Raw genomic sequence first — 13,625 nt, forward strand, 5'->3', positions numbered from 1 at the left:
TTAGTGCCATTGTGCTGTAACTCAAAGCAGATCTGAGTGTTTCCATTTAAATTCTTGACTTAGCTATAGAATACTTTGTGGTTGTCTTTAGAGTCAGTGGCAATTTCGTTTTTGTAACTAGCTTTGGATGAAACATTGAGAAGTAGGGGCCTGGGGATATGAGACATTTACAGGCTGCATGTGTCCATTAAAGACATAGGTGCCAAACCAGGGATGAATTTTCTGTACTCCATGCAATTGTCCAAGTTACACTTATACTGTTTTAAGTAGGAACTCTGGTTTACATGGATGGAGAGTTTGTTCAAGAGAAGGAGTAGTTTCTGGGATACAAAGGTGTCTCTCCAGCAGGTCTTATTTATATTATAGGCAAGGTTTAAGTCTTTAGAATGGGTAATTCTGGTGCTGTTTGTTTTGCAGATATGCAGGTCAGTCAGTGTGTGGTCTGACTAAGCCTTATATGCCATGCATAGATCCCCCCTCAACAGCCTGTAGGAGACAGAATTCATGGACAGGGATTTAAAGCAGTCTGCATCGGACGTGTTACTTATGCCCTGTATTCTTTTACTGAGAAACTTTTGTGGACTTTCCAATTGTTGGATATGCCTGTTAAAGTAATTATGAAAAGAGGCATTGTACTCAATGATAGGTCTAATGAATGCTGAATACAGTGGAACAATGACCTCCTAGGACCTAGATGCCATACCTTTGTCTATAAGTTGCCCAGCACAGAATGATTTCCTCACTACTATAGACACATGATGGTCAAAGACTAGATTACTGTGTACTTGTGTCCCCAAGTCCCTGACTACTGGGTTAACTCTTGATGTGATGCCAATATGATAGTTACCAGGAGTGTATGACTTCTCAAAGGATAGTGTTATGCATTTCTTTGCATTTAGTTTTAGTCCATGGCTCTGACACAATTTATTTGTCTGTGTCAGCCCTTTCTGGAGAACATTTGTGTCAGTGGGGGCTTCCATGATTGTCCTAATCTGTAATTATCTGGAAATTTAGTCAGCCAGAGGTCCATGACATTGGTCTTGACTTCAGGGAAGTAAATGCTAAAAAGGAGTAATTCTAGGACCAGTCCCTGAGGGACTCTGCTTGTGACTGGCCTCTTTGGAGAGGTGTACTCCCCAATGGGCTAACTTCCTGGGTCCTGTCTGTGAACCTGCTGTCTATCCACCATGTCACATAAAGGGTTTATACCTAACCTTTTCTGTTTGCCATCAATGCCTGAGTAGGGTATTGTGTCACATGCCTTGGCCAGGTTTAGATAGGCAGTATGAACTGTTTTGCCCTCATCCATTGCTTTGGTGACCTTCTCAAAGAAGTCCAAAGGGTGACTAAGCATGACCTGCCCTTGATGAAACCAAAATGGGTTGGGTCCAGTGTGTGGAGGTTTCCTATGTTCATAGGTTCATACTAGGCTATCTGCCCTAGGGCATTTATAAGCCTAGCCAGAGTGTGTTTGGCTTTCGCCACCCATTTTAAATTAATTTTGCTATGCCCTTTTTCGAGGTTAGTACACTGTGCCTCTGTCTAACAGTGACACAGAAGTGATACCTGGGGTAAACCTACGATCCCCCATCCACTCATCAAGATTCCTCTTGAAGAGAGTCAATGAGGGACTCTGCCTAACCTGGACTGGGATTTTATTCCAGAGTGAAGGGAGCCTCTGGGTTATGAATCTGTCCCTCCAGCATGTCCTATTTATTTCAGTGCTGAGGTTCAAGTCTCTTGGGAGCGTAGCTTGATGGGATTTGGATTTTCTGAGGTGCAGCATGTCCATTAATTCCGGGTTGGACATGGCTATATACATCAGGCACAGATCGCCTCTGAGCAGGCGGTATGCCACTGAGTAGAGCTGGAGTTTCTTTAACCGGGCAGCATATGGCATCTGTTTGAGCCCTTTGATCCTCTTGGTGAGGTACTTTTGGGGTCTTTCCAGTTGCTGCAGGTGTCTGGTAAGGTACACCCCAAAAGGGGCATTGTACTCAATTATGGGCCTGATGAGGGATGGGGAAAGAGGCACGATGACCTCCACTGATCTAGATGTGAATCCCTTCATGATTAGGTGGGCTATATAAAATGTTTTTCTAACCACTTTGGCCATGTGGTTGTCAAATGAGAGATTGCTATCACCTTGGGTCCCCAGGTCCCTAATTACGTCTTCTGTACTTAATGGATTACCACCTATGTGGTAATTTGTGGGCACTTTGTTTTTGCCAAAGGGGATGACTATACACTTTTTGGCGTTTAGCTTGAGGCCATGGCTCTGGCACCAGTTGTCTGTTTCTATGAGGCCCTTTTGGAGGATGCTTGTGTTGGCTGGAGAATCCATTATGGTGCCCAGTTTGCAGTCATCTGCGAACTTGGTCAGCCACAGTCCTTCCGTGTTGGCCTGTACCTCCGAGAAATATATACCGAACAAGGGAGGTCACAGGACTGAGCCTTGTGGGATGCCACTTGTAACTGGTTTGGAGTCTGACATGTCTCCAGCAATTCTAACCATGTGGGTTCTGTCCTTGAGCCAGTTTTCAATCCATCTACTGACATTGGGGTTTATATTTAAGCTGGTGAGCTTATCTATAATGCCCGAGTGGGGTACTGAATCGAAGGCTTTTGCGAGGTCCAGGTAGGCTGTGTGGACCACCTTACCCTCGTCAATGGCTTTGGTGACTGTTTCAAAGAAACTGACAAGGTTTAAGAGGCAGGATCTGCCCTTAACAAAGCCAAATTGGGTAGGATCCAGTGTCTGTAGGTCCCCAATATCTTTATTTATGAGGTCCATGATGATCCTTTCCATAGCTTTGCAGACCAAGCTAGTCAGGCTTATGGGGCGATAGTTTCCAGGATCCGTTGAGGCACCACCTTTGTGGAGAGGGACCACTGTTGCTGTAAGCCACTCTTTGGGTACATATCCTGTAGTAAGGCTGAGATTGAACAGTAGTTTTAGGTTTGGGTTTAGCTCTTCTTGGAGTTCATGTAGGATGCAGCCCGGGACACCGTCTGGTCCCATTGATGCTTTGTTTTTTGCTTTGGATAGGGCAGCTCTTACCTGAGCATCTGAGATGTCAGGGGGGCAGCACTCTGCTGAGATAGATATTTGCCCTTTTGGTGGGGAGGGGGGAGAAGTTTGCGCTGAACCTGTCAGCTAGGATGTTGGCAATGTCTGTGGGTTTGGTGTATTTTTTGTCATTTTGGACTAATTCTGAGCATATCTGGGAATTCCCACCCAGGTTCCTAACATAACTAAAGAAAGCCTTGTGATTATCCTTAGTGTCCTGTGCAATTTTTCTCTTGAAGCTGGCCTTAGACGATTTTATGAGTGCCCGTAGTTTTTTGCTAATACTGATCAGAGATGCCTTCCCTTTTTGGGATTTTGCTCTATCATGTAGTAGCTTCCTCCTTCTATTGTATAGTTTGTTTATGGCTGGGGTCCACCAGACAGGACGTCTGCCTTTGGAGGATTGAGTCTTGGTTTTATTTGGGATTGCATGATCCATGCATTCCTGAAGGTGTTCATAGAATGCGTTTATAAAGGATTCTGCTGTCTGGGCCGTATTTTCCACAGGCCCGGGGGCTTTGAAGGATTCCACCTTGGTTTTGAGGAGTGTGAAATTTGCTTTAGAGAAGTTTTTCACTGTGCTTTTCTGGGCAGGGGGTGGGGTCGGGATGTGAATATCCAGTGAGATTAGTTTATGGTCTGATCTTACCAGTGAGGGATACACTTCTGGTCTGGAGCATAGAGTCCCCATGTTGGTGATGATCAGGTCCAGTATGTTTTCCCCTCTTGTGGGAGTGGTAACAAGTTGTTCCATAGCATTTGAGTTTATAAATTCTAGGAAGCTTTGGGCTAGGGTGTTGGAGCTAGAGTAATGCTCCCAGTCTATGTTTCGGTAGTTGAAGTCGCCCAATATAATGGTGTTTGGAGAGACCTTCATATTTTCCAGTGTTCTCAGGAAGGCTGAGTGGGGTTCCTGGGTTTGGGAGGGTGGTCTGTAGCAGGCTATAAACTGGAAGGCAGTTTTACCCACTGTTAGTTGCACATGGATAGTCTCTGATGCTTCGTGCTGTGCCACCAACCTGGAGGTTTGGGTATCTTTGACGAATATTGATACTCCCCCTCTTTTTGTGGTTCGGTCCAAGTTTTGGGGCCAAAAACCATGGTATGAGGTATAACCTGGTAGTGCTGAGGTGCTCTCGGGAGCCTTGAACCAGGTTTCTGTTACTGCACAGATATCGATGTTCTCCATGCTAAGGAGAGTTTCGAGTGCGTGCATCTTGAGGTTTAGACTTCTGGCGTTGAGTAGTATTACTCTTAGTTTCTTATCCCTTGTGATACCTGTGGAGGTGGGTTTGTCTTTTGAGCCTTGCCTAAAAAAGGCACTATGGGGGTAGCAAGAGCCTTTGCCAATATCCGAAAGCCCAGGGGTGACAGGTGCAAGCCGTCCCTAGCGAAGCATCGTGGCTTGTCGAGCATGTCATCCCAGGCTGACAGGCATTGGATCCCCTTTGAATGACACCAATTATTAAGCCAATTGTTGAAATTGATCATCTTGTCTTCATATTGTGGCATCATTCTTGGTGAGGGTAAGATGCTACTCAAGGTCAGGGTCATACTGGCCTGGGCTACATGCTCAGAGAGCTCCTCTATGTCTCTTTTAATGTAGTCCAGGGAGGTACGTCTCAGGTCATTCACACCAGCATGGACAATGACTGAGTCATATTTGTACTTGCCTTGGAGTGACCTGAGTGCTTGTGTTATGTGGCGGATCCTAGCGCCCGACAGGCAGCTCACCGTGACCTTCTCCTTGTTCAGCCTGGTGAGCGGGACATCAGTGTGCCTGACGATAGAGTCACCTATTACAAGTGTATCAGGTGTGTTGTTTAGCCTTAAGGGCTGTGACTGTTCGGCACACTGGCTTTGTGAGCTATGTGTTGCAAGTGTTTTGTTTTGGGGTAGCGGTTGCTTGGGTGTCTGCTTTGGAGGTCTCTGCTGCTTAGGCAGATTTTTATTTTGAGCCTCCAAGTATGTTTTTATGCGTTTATGTGTTTGGTTTGCTGTCATGCTAGGTCTGTGTGAGACTGGAATTGTAGTGAGTGTGGTTTCCTTCTCCTCCTGACTGGTTACGCCAGTACTGAGTTGAGAGAGCTTAGCCTCCAGTTTGGCTATATGGTTGCATCTCTCACATGTGTTGGAATTTGTTGGGAGGAGGAGAGGGTTGTCTGTGTACATGAGGCAGTTGTAACATTGCCTCAAGATTTCCAAATTCACCAGCTGGACCGGAGAGGAGATTGACAACTGACCTTTGGACATGCTAGAATAGTATTGGGAATTCCTTTATAATTGAAAAAAGGGCCAATGGAGAACAAGGTACTCAAGGGGAGTTTGTGAGGGTGTAGTGCTTTTAATTTTTTAGTGCTGACTTATATAATTGCTTTAGTGAGCAAGTGCAATGTGTTACAGGTAACTTAAATGCAAAAACGACAAACAGTAACTTTCTTTCAAGTGAAACAAGGAAATAAGTACAGTAAGCAATGCAGATATCACTAGGGATCGACAGAAGCACTGACAAGCCGTGTTTTAGGTGGAATTAGCGTTTCAGGGAAATAACAAACAACAAGCATACAAACAAAGCTAGATTCAGCAGGCCTGGATCTAGTCTATGCTACAGCAAACAAGGTGTACCAATTTCAGTAAGAAACAGTTCAAATATGCAGGCACTATAAGCCTTTAACCAGAAATTCCCAGCTCAGAAGGGCAGAGTCCAGCCTATTGCTATATGCTAGATTCAGCAGGCCTGGATCTAGTCTATGCTACAGCAAACAAGGTGTACCAATTTCAGTAAGAAACAGTTCAAATATGCAGGCACTATAAGCCTTTAACCAGAAATTCCCAGCTCAGAAGGGCAGAGTTCAGCCTCTCCTCCCACAAGAGTGCAGACCACGAACCTTCTTAATGTAAAATAACTGGCCTGAAGCCCAAGTGCTTAAACCAGAACTAATACACTTTTAGAATAACAGACGCTGAGCCCTCAATCAGCAGTTCCCAACTTAGAAGGATGTAAGCTACCTGTCCTGCCACCACAGTGCAGGCCAAAAACCTTCCTAATGTAAAACAACTGGTCTGAAGCCCAAGTGCTTAATCCAAAAGACTTTGAATGATAGCTACATTTTAATCAAGTTACTACCAAGCAGTAATAAATACAATTGAATACTTTAAAGAATGGATTAGTGCTCAAGTTATACAAACAAAGCTAGATTCAGCAGGCCTGGATCTAGTCTATGCTACAGTAATCAAGGTGTACCAATTTCAGTAAGAAGCAGTTCAAATATGCCATTCAGTTCAAATATGTCATTATTGATCATTTCCATGATAATTCTTTCCATGGCTTTCTATATGAGACTATTCTGATGATATACTCCTGTTAGATTCTGGTAAAACCATTCATAGCCTTAATCAGAAACTGCACCATATTTTTATAGAAATAGCTAAATGGACTAATGCTAAAATGCTCACCATTTATCCATTCAGGCTTACAAGTGACCCTGAGAACAGCCATGAATTTCCACTGAGTTTACTAGGCAAGCAAGGAATGGTAGTAGATTCCCAGAACTTTCTTCCATACACACACACACACACACACACACACACACACACACACACACACACACACACACACACACACGCACACCACATGCAAATACACTACGTACATAAATACACACCTATGGACAATTTAGATTCCCCAGCATGCCTATTACTTGACTTTGGGATGTGGGGATAAACAGGAATACCTAAAGCAAACCCACACGAATACAAAGTGGATATGCAGACCCCATACAGAAGCCACCACATAGAGATTACAACAGACAAGGTAGCAGCTCAGCTTAAATTGTGCTACAGAATTTCACAGTTCCTGTAACCAACTGCCTGGCATGCTGTAGCCAGGAATGGACTTATCCCTGAGCTTGAGTATTCCACTCGTATATTACTCCACACATTGACTAATTCATATCAACTACCAGTGATAGTAAATAACATCTGTCATTTTGTACTTCTAGCAGGACCCCTAATTCACTACTGTGAGTTAATGAAAAAGCTTCAGTGGCTGCCCATCTGAATCAGAGCATCTGTGCTCTTCAACACTCTACTGTTCAGAATTCCCAAACTCCGGTACTGACCTACAGTTAAATCTCCTGTTCAGAATTTCCAAACTCTGTACTGTCCCCCAGTTAAATCCCTGCTTACTACATTACAATGATACTCACTTAGCCATAATCCGTAGGAAACAATCTCCTGCAATGGGAGAGAAAGCCTTTCACAAAAATAGCTCGTGCCAAAAGGAATCATGTACTGGTTCATATCAGAAGCCATCTTATTGTAAAAGGTTTCAATACTAAGCTAAAAGATTGTCTGGTACAGTCTAATACTTGTAAATGCATGGGGGATAATAACTAAAAATCCTAATTTCAGGAATCAGACCAAGACAGCTAGCTATTTTCTCTTACTCAACAAGTCTGATGAATTAAAGCTAACACAATAAAATATATCTGTTCTGTTTCATTCTTGTATTCCTTTTTTACCTAAACAGTGTTTAATTTACATACCTTAGAATGACTATATGATATCAAGTCCAACAGAAATATGCCATTTCATTTCAATGTATTTCATCAAGTATCACTATATTTTGAACTGCATTTCATTGTAACATTTCTTGTATGCACTACTCTTGCTCTGTTAAAAACCCTAGTAGTGTCAGAAAAGTCTCAGACTGATCAGCCCACTTACCCAGTTAACAAACTGGGGCACAAACTGAATATGCACATTGGATGTCTCAGGAAAGACAAAGGAGTGTATGTTTTTATAGAAAGAGTGGTGAAAATTTAACATCCATCTGGAAAACATATTATCTCAAAACAGTAAGTGTATTTGAGAATGTAGTGGATAGGTATAAGGTCATCTTTATGAAGACTGGGAATGGGGTGAGGATTTATCTGTCAAACAAATAAGCTCAGTAGCTTATTCAAAACAAAAAGACATGTGAATGTTGTTTGTCATCAGAATTTCTGTTTTTTGTGTAGGTGGATGAAAAGGTCACAACAAACATCAAGATATGTGTTTCTCTGAACAGAAATCAGGAATAGATTTACTAAAAAAAACAGGTTAGATAAGACATGAAAGAAAGAGAGTCTGGAAAATGATAAAATAGAGGGAGATTGCAATGGTACACTGAGAACATTGCCAGACAGTAAAAAAGAAAAAGTTGTAAAAAATTTTACAGAGCCAGAGCCAGAGTACTTGAATAAATTTGTCAAAAAACTCAAAACTAAACTGCAGAACAGGAACCATGAAACACCGCAGGATCTAAAGCAGCATATATATTATTCTGGTACCTCGACCTTTCACCTTCTTGGAATAACTTAATTTATGAAATACTATCCAATTTATACACCAAGCACTTGAAATCACCCAATAAGACACCATCAATTAAACAAATAAATTGTTTGAACACAATGTTACAATGGCAAAAAGGATCATATACTAAAAATTGCAAATATTAAATACATATAAAACCAAAAAATTCCCATCTTTGTTGTAAAGAACTTATACCCTACATGGTTATTATCATATAAAAAGTTATATATGTTATTATTGTTGTAATATTTTAATTTATATAAATATATCCTACAGAAAAAAAATATATTCAACTGGTGCCAGCAATGGTGGGAATTTCAAAAGGGAATTGAATAGGTTAGAATGCAGAATGATCATAAATTATCGAATTTTGTACCCTAGAGGGATGAATTTAGAAAATGTTATAAAAGATTCTATAAGAGCGTAAAAAGTTTTTGTTATATATGTTATATGTGTTATTTGTAGATATAATAAGTATATATGCTGAACATATATTTTTTCTATAGGAAGGTAATGAAAGAGGATTTTCATTTTATTTGCACAGAAAAATAACACAAGACAGTAGGAATGCTTAAAAGGGTCTTGAGTTCAAGAGTAAGAATGACATATTTTGTTAAAACAGTCCACTATTTTTATAAATGGATGCAAGTTCAACAGGATATAATGCTGTCTTAAGGAAGTTGCATGGTGAAAATGAGAAGTTATGTACCTACCATAACGTTCCATGTTAGTTGTCTTCTTCTCGCCTTCTTTCTTGCTGGATGGGTTCGGAGCCGATTCTCAGCTCTGACATGGCCTATACTAAAGCTCGAGAGCTGATTTTACCGGCTCGAGGTACCCTATATCCCATAATGCTAGGCGCCAATTACCCTCATCTCGTTTGGTAGTTGAAAAATCTTAGCAATTCTAGCCCCTAAAAACGAGGGGAGAAGGGGAAGGAAAACCTTCCTAGTGTAACTAAGAGAACTCACAGCTACCCAAAAAGGATAACAAAAAATAGGCTTCAAACTGTGTAAGGTGAAGACCCCCCCAAGAAAAAAGGGGGATCCTTTCGGTCTGTCCAGGCTAGGGGGATGGCGGGTGGGACGCAAGAAAGAAGGCGAGAAGAAGACAACTAACATGGAACGTTATGGTAGGTACATAACTTCTCAATGTTAAGTTGTCAATCTCGCCTTCATTCTTGCTGGATGGAACCGCGTCCCTAGCACCTTCATCCCGGGTGGCTCATCGGAACAGACTCTTGAGAACGGTAGAACCAAAATTTGCCCTGTTTCTGGAGGCCATGTCTAATTTGTAGTGTGAGATAAAAGTATGAGGAGAAGCCCATGTGGCTGCCACACAAATAGAATCTATTGGCAGTCTAGCTTGAAAGGCTGTTGACGTAGCTAGCGCTCTGGTTGAATGGGCTCTTGGCCTAGAAGGTAATTCTTGATGTCTGAGCTTATAGATAAGGGTAATCACAGAGGACAGCCATCTAGAAAGGGTTACTTTGGATACTGGAAGGCCCTTCTTACCTTCTGCATAGGACAGAAATAGTTGTTCAGATTTCCTGGTTTGTTTAGTTCTGTCCAGATAGTAATGGAGTTGACGATGACCATCCAGACAATGCAATTTTGGAGTAGTTAGGGAAGAAAACTGGGAGATCAATAGTTTGATTTAAATTTGCCTCAGAAGCTACCTTGGGTAAAAAGGACGGGTTAGTCCTGAGAGAGACTCTGTCTTTGTGGAAAACTAGATAAGGGGGACGAATGCAAAGAGCATGAAGTTCTGATAATCTCCTAGCAGATGTTATGGTGACTAGGAAGAGAGTTTTCCAAGAGAGCAATTTCAAAGGACAAGAAGCCACAGGTTCAAATGGTGGGAGAATAAAGGATGTTAAGACTAAATTTAAGTCCCACTGCGGTGGGGGATCTCTGATTGGTGGCTTGAGTAAAAAGATTCCTTTAAGGAAGGCTTTACAAAGCTTATGGACATGATGCTGGAGTCCGATAAGCCTATGTGAAAGTTTGAAATAGCCACTAACTGAACTTTGACTGTAGAGGATGAAGAGCCTGAATGAAAAAGTTTGGCTAGGAAATCTAGAACTGACTGAATAGGAGCAGTAAAGGGATCTATATTCCCAGCCCTTGCCCAGAAGGAAAAATGCTTCCACTTACTAGAATAAATCCTTCTGGTAGAGGACTTAAGGGAAGCTATAATAATGTCACACACAGAACTGGAAATAAGGGGAAGCCTGGCTAGGGTTGGAAGTGGAGCAACCAAGCTGTGAGGTTGACAGATTGAAGGGATTGGTGCAGCTGTCCCGACTGGTGGACCAAAAGATCTGGCACTGGGTCCAGATGCCAAGGCTGCTCCAAAAGATAATGATGCAGGAACAGAAACCATATTTGTCGAGGCCAATAAGGGGCAATGAGGATTATCTTGGCTCTTAGGGTGGTAGCTTTCTGAATCAACTGAGTGATTAATGGAAAGGGGGGAAAGGTGTATAGAAGTCCCCGAGGCCAATCGTGGACTAGAGTATCTCTGGGGGGATGGCCTGGAAGGGGAAATAGAGTGAAAAAGTCATGGCACTTGCTGTTCTGAGGTGTTGCAAAAAGATTGCAGCAAGGTAGACCCCACTTCTGAAAAATCTCCTCTGTTACTGACTGCTTGAGAGACCACTCATGTGGCATGAGAATAGCTCTGCTCAACCTGTCCGCTATGATATTGGACTTCCCGGGGATATGCGTTGCTAACAGAAACCGCTGAGAAGAGATCGCCCATTGCCAAAGTCTGAGTGCCTCTCGACATAGGGGATAGGACTTGGTTCCGCCCTGCTTGTTGATATACCACACTACAGACATATTGTCCGTTTGAATTGCAATTGTTCCGAAGGGAAGAGAGTCTTGGAGGGCTTGCAATGCCAAAAGCACTGCTCTCATCTCCAGGACATTTATGTGCAGGTGGCATTCGAGAAATTGCCATGTGCCCTGGACCATCCTGCCCTGAAAATGCCCCCCCCCACCCGATCAGAGAGGCATCCATTGTGACCGTGGCAACCGGGGGGAAGGAACAAACGGTCTGCCCTGAGGGACTTGAGGATAGGTGTTTTTTGCAAGACAGAGTTATTAAGATGTTGTGTGTCAAAGGAAGCTGGTGTAAGGACCACTGGGAGAATAGCATCCACTGAAGGAGCCGCATGTAGAAATGAGCAAGAGGGAGTAGCGTGATGGCCGCCGCCATGAGACCTAACACTTTTAGGACAAATCTGGCCTGGATCCTCTTGCTCTGAAGGAGGATGTGCATATGACTCCGAATATCCAAAACTCTTTGGTCTGTTAACTTTGCTGAGAGTTGTAAGCTGTCCAAAGTGGTGCCTATGAAAGTAATAGACTGACAAGGCGACAAGGCAGACTTTTCAAAATTTATGGAGATACCTAGCCCTTTGCAAGTCTGAATGGTGTAATCTCTGGCAAGAAGAAGCTGATGCCTGGTGGTGGCAGTAAGGAGCCAAATGTCTAGATATGGAAACACCTGGAATCCTTGACGTCTCAGGTGAGCCGTAACCACTGCCATGCATTTGGTGAACACTCGGGGGGCTGTAGTGAGACCAAAGGGCAGGGCCCTGAATTGATAATGACTGGTCCCTAGCCGGAAGTGGAGAAACCTTCTGGAGCACCTGTGCATCTTGATGTGATAGTACGCATCCTGAAGGTCCACTGAGCACATCCAATGGTCCTGGCCCAGAAAGGGTAGAATGGACTGTAGCATGACCATCTGGAACTTTGTTCTTTTCACAGACTTGTTTAGTCTGCTGAGATCCAATATTGGCCTCCAGTCCCCTGTTTTTTTTGGTACCAAAAAGAACTTTGAGTAGATTCCGGATCCTAGTTGGTCTGCTGGGACTGGCTGGATGGCTCTTTTTGTTAGCAGTTTTGATATTTCTAGTACTGCTTGTTCCCTTAGATTGGGTGGAACGTCTGGGAGGGGTCCTTTTGGCTGAGTTGGGGTGTGGATAAAAGGGATTTTGTAACCCTCGGATATAATCGACTGCACCCATTTGTCTTGTGTGAGAGAAAGCCAGGCTTTTGGGTACAGCGATAATCTTCCCCGACTGCCTCCGAAGGTGGACAGTCGGGCAGCTTCTCAGGGATGCTGGAAGGGTTTATCAGAGAGAGGCTCTCTGCTACCCTGGTTCTGCGGACCTCCTCTGCCTCTAGGGGTGCATCTGTTGTTGTCCCCCCCCGCCTCTAGGGGGGAACTGACCTCTTGCGTCAGGCGTGACTCCCTGTGATTTGCGGAACCACATTTTTCCACCCTTTTGACCCTTAGGATATGGTCTAGATGGGGTGGAAAAATGGACTCCCATGGCAGAGAGAGTCTTGCCATCCTGTTCGCATCTGGTCAAAGCATCCTTCACTTGAGGTCCAAACAACGCTGAACCATCAAAGGGGGAGTTAGTGAATGACGCCTTGAAGGGGTCTGCAAAGTTGTAAAGCCGCATCCAGGTGTGACGCCTTAAGGCCACACCTGTGCCTGCGGCTCTACTCGCTCCATTGGCTGCATAGGAAATAAGCCGCATAGAGGAGTTGACAATCGAATTTAGGGTTCCTAGCTGGGAGTTGATTTTGTCTTGGGACCCCGCAGCTGTTGGATCCTGTAGGGCATCACCCATTTCTTTGAGAATGTCTCTTTGAAGGCGGGTGAAATGGCACAAGTAATTCAGCGATTGCATGGTGAAAGTCACTGAAGAGAACATCTGCTTGCCGTACCTATCCATAGTCCTAGATTCCTTATTAGGAGGATGGATAGGTACTGAAGGATCAGCCAGTTCCTTCTTAGTGGCTGCAGCCACCACCATGGCATCAACTGGGACATCTTTAGCTAAAAACTGTTTATCTGACAGGGCTGTGATAAATTTGGAAGGCCTCCGTGGGGTAGGTTCCATCGTATCAGGGGCCGTCCATGCCTTCCGCGCCACCACTTCCATAAGGGGGTCAAAAGGCAGAGACACCCAGGAGGTGGAAGGGCGAGAACCAAACGCCTCCAGGTAAACCGACTCGTCCTCGGAAGGATTGAGGGTAGACCAGTTCCCCCTCTGTTTGAGGATTTCAAGGATGTCAGAAAAGGAGACATCCTCAGAGGGGGACCATGGGGACCCTTCCGACTCATCCAAGTCGGTATCAGATGTGATGGACTCAGGGGAGTCCACATGCTTCCT

Source organism: Protopterus annectens, chromosome 4.part1, assembly GCF_019279795.1.
Source record: "Protopterus annectens isolate FY-2018-M chromosome 4.part1, PAN1.0, whole genome shotgun sequence".
Classification (NCBI taxonomy): Eukaryota; Metazoa; Chordata; order Ceratodontiformes; family Protopteridae; genus Protopterus; species Protopterus annectens.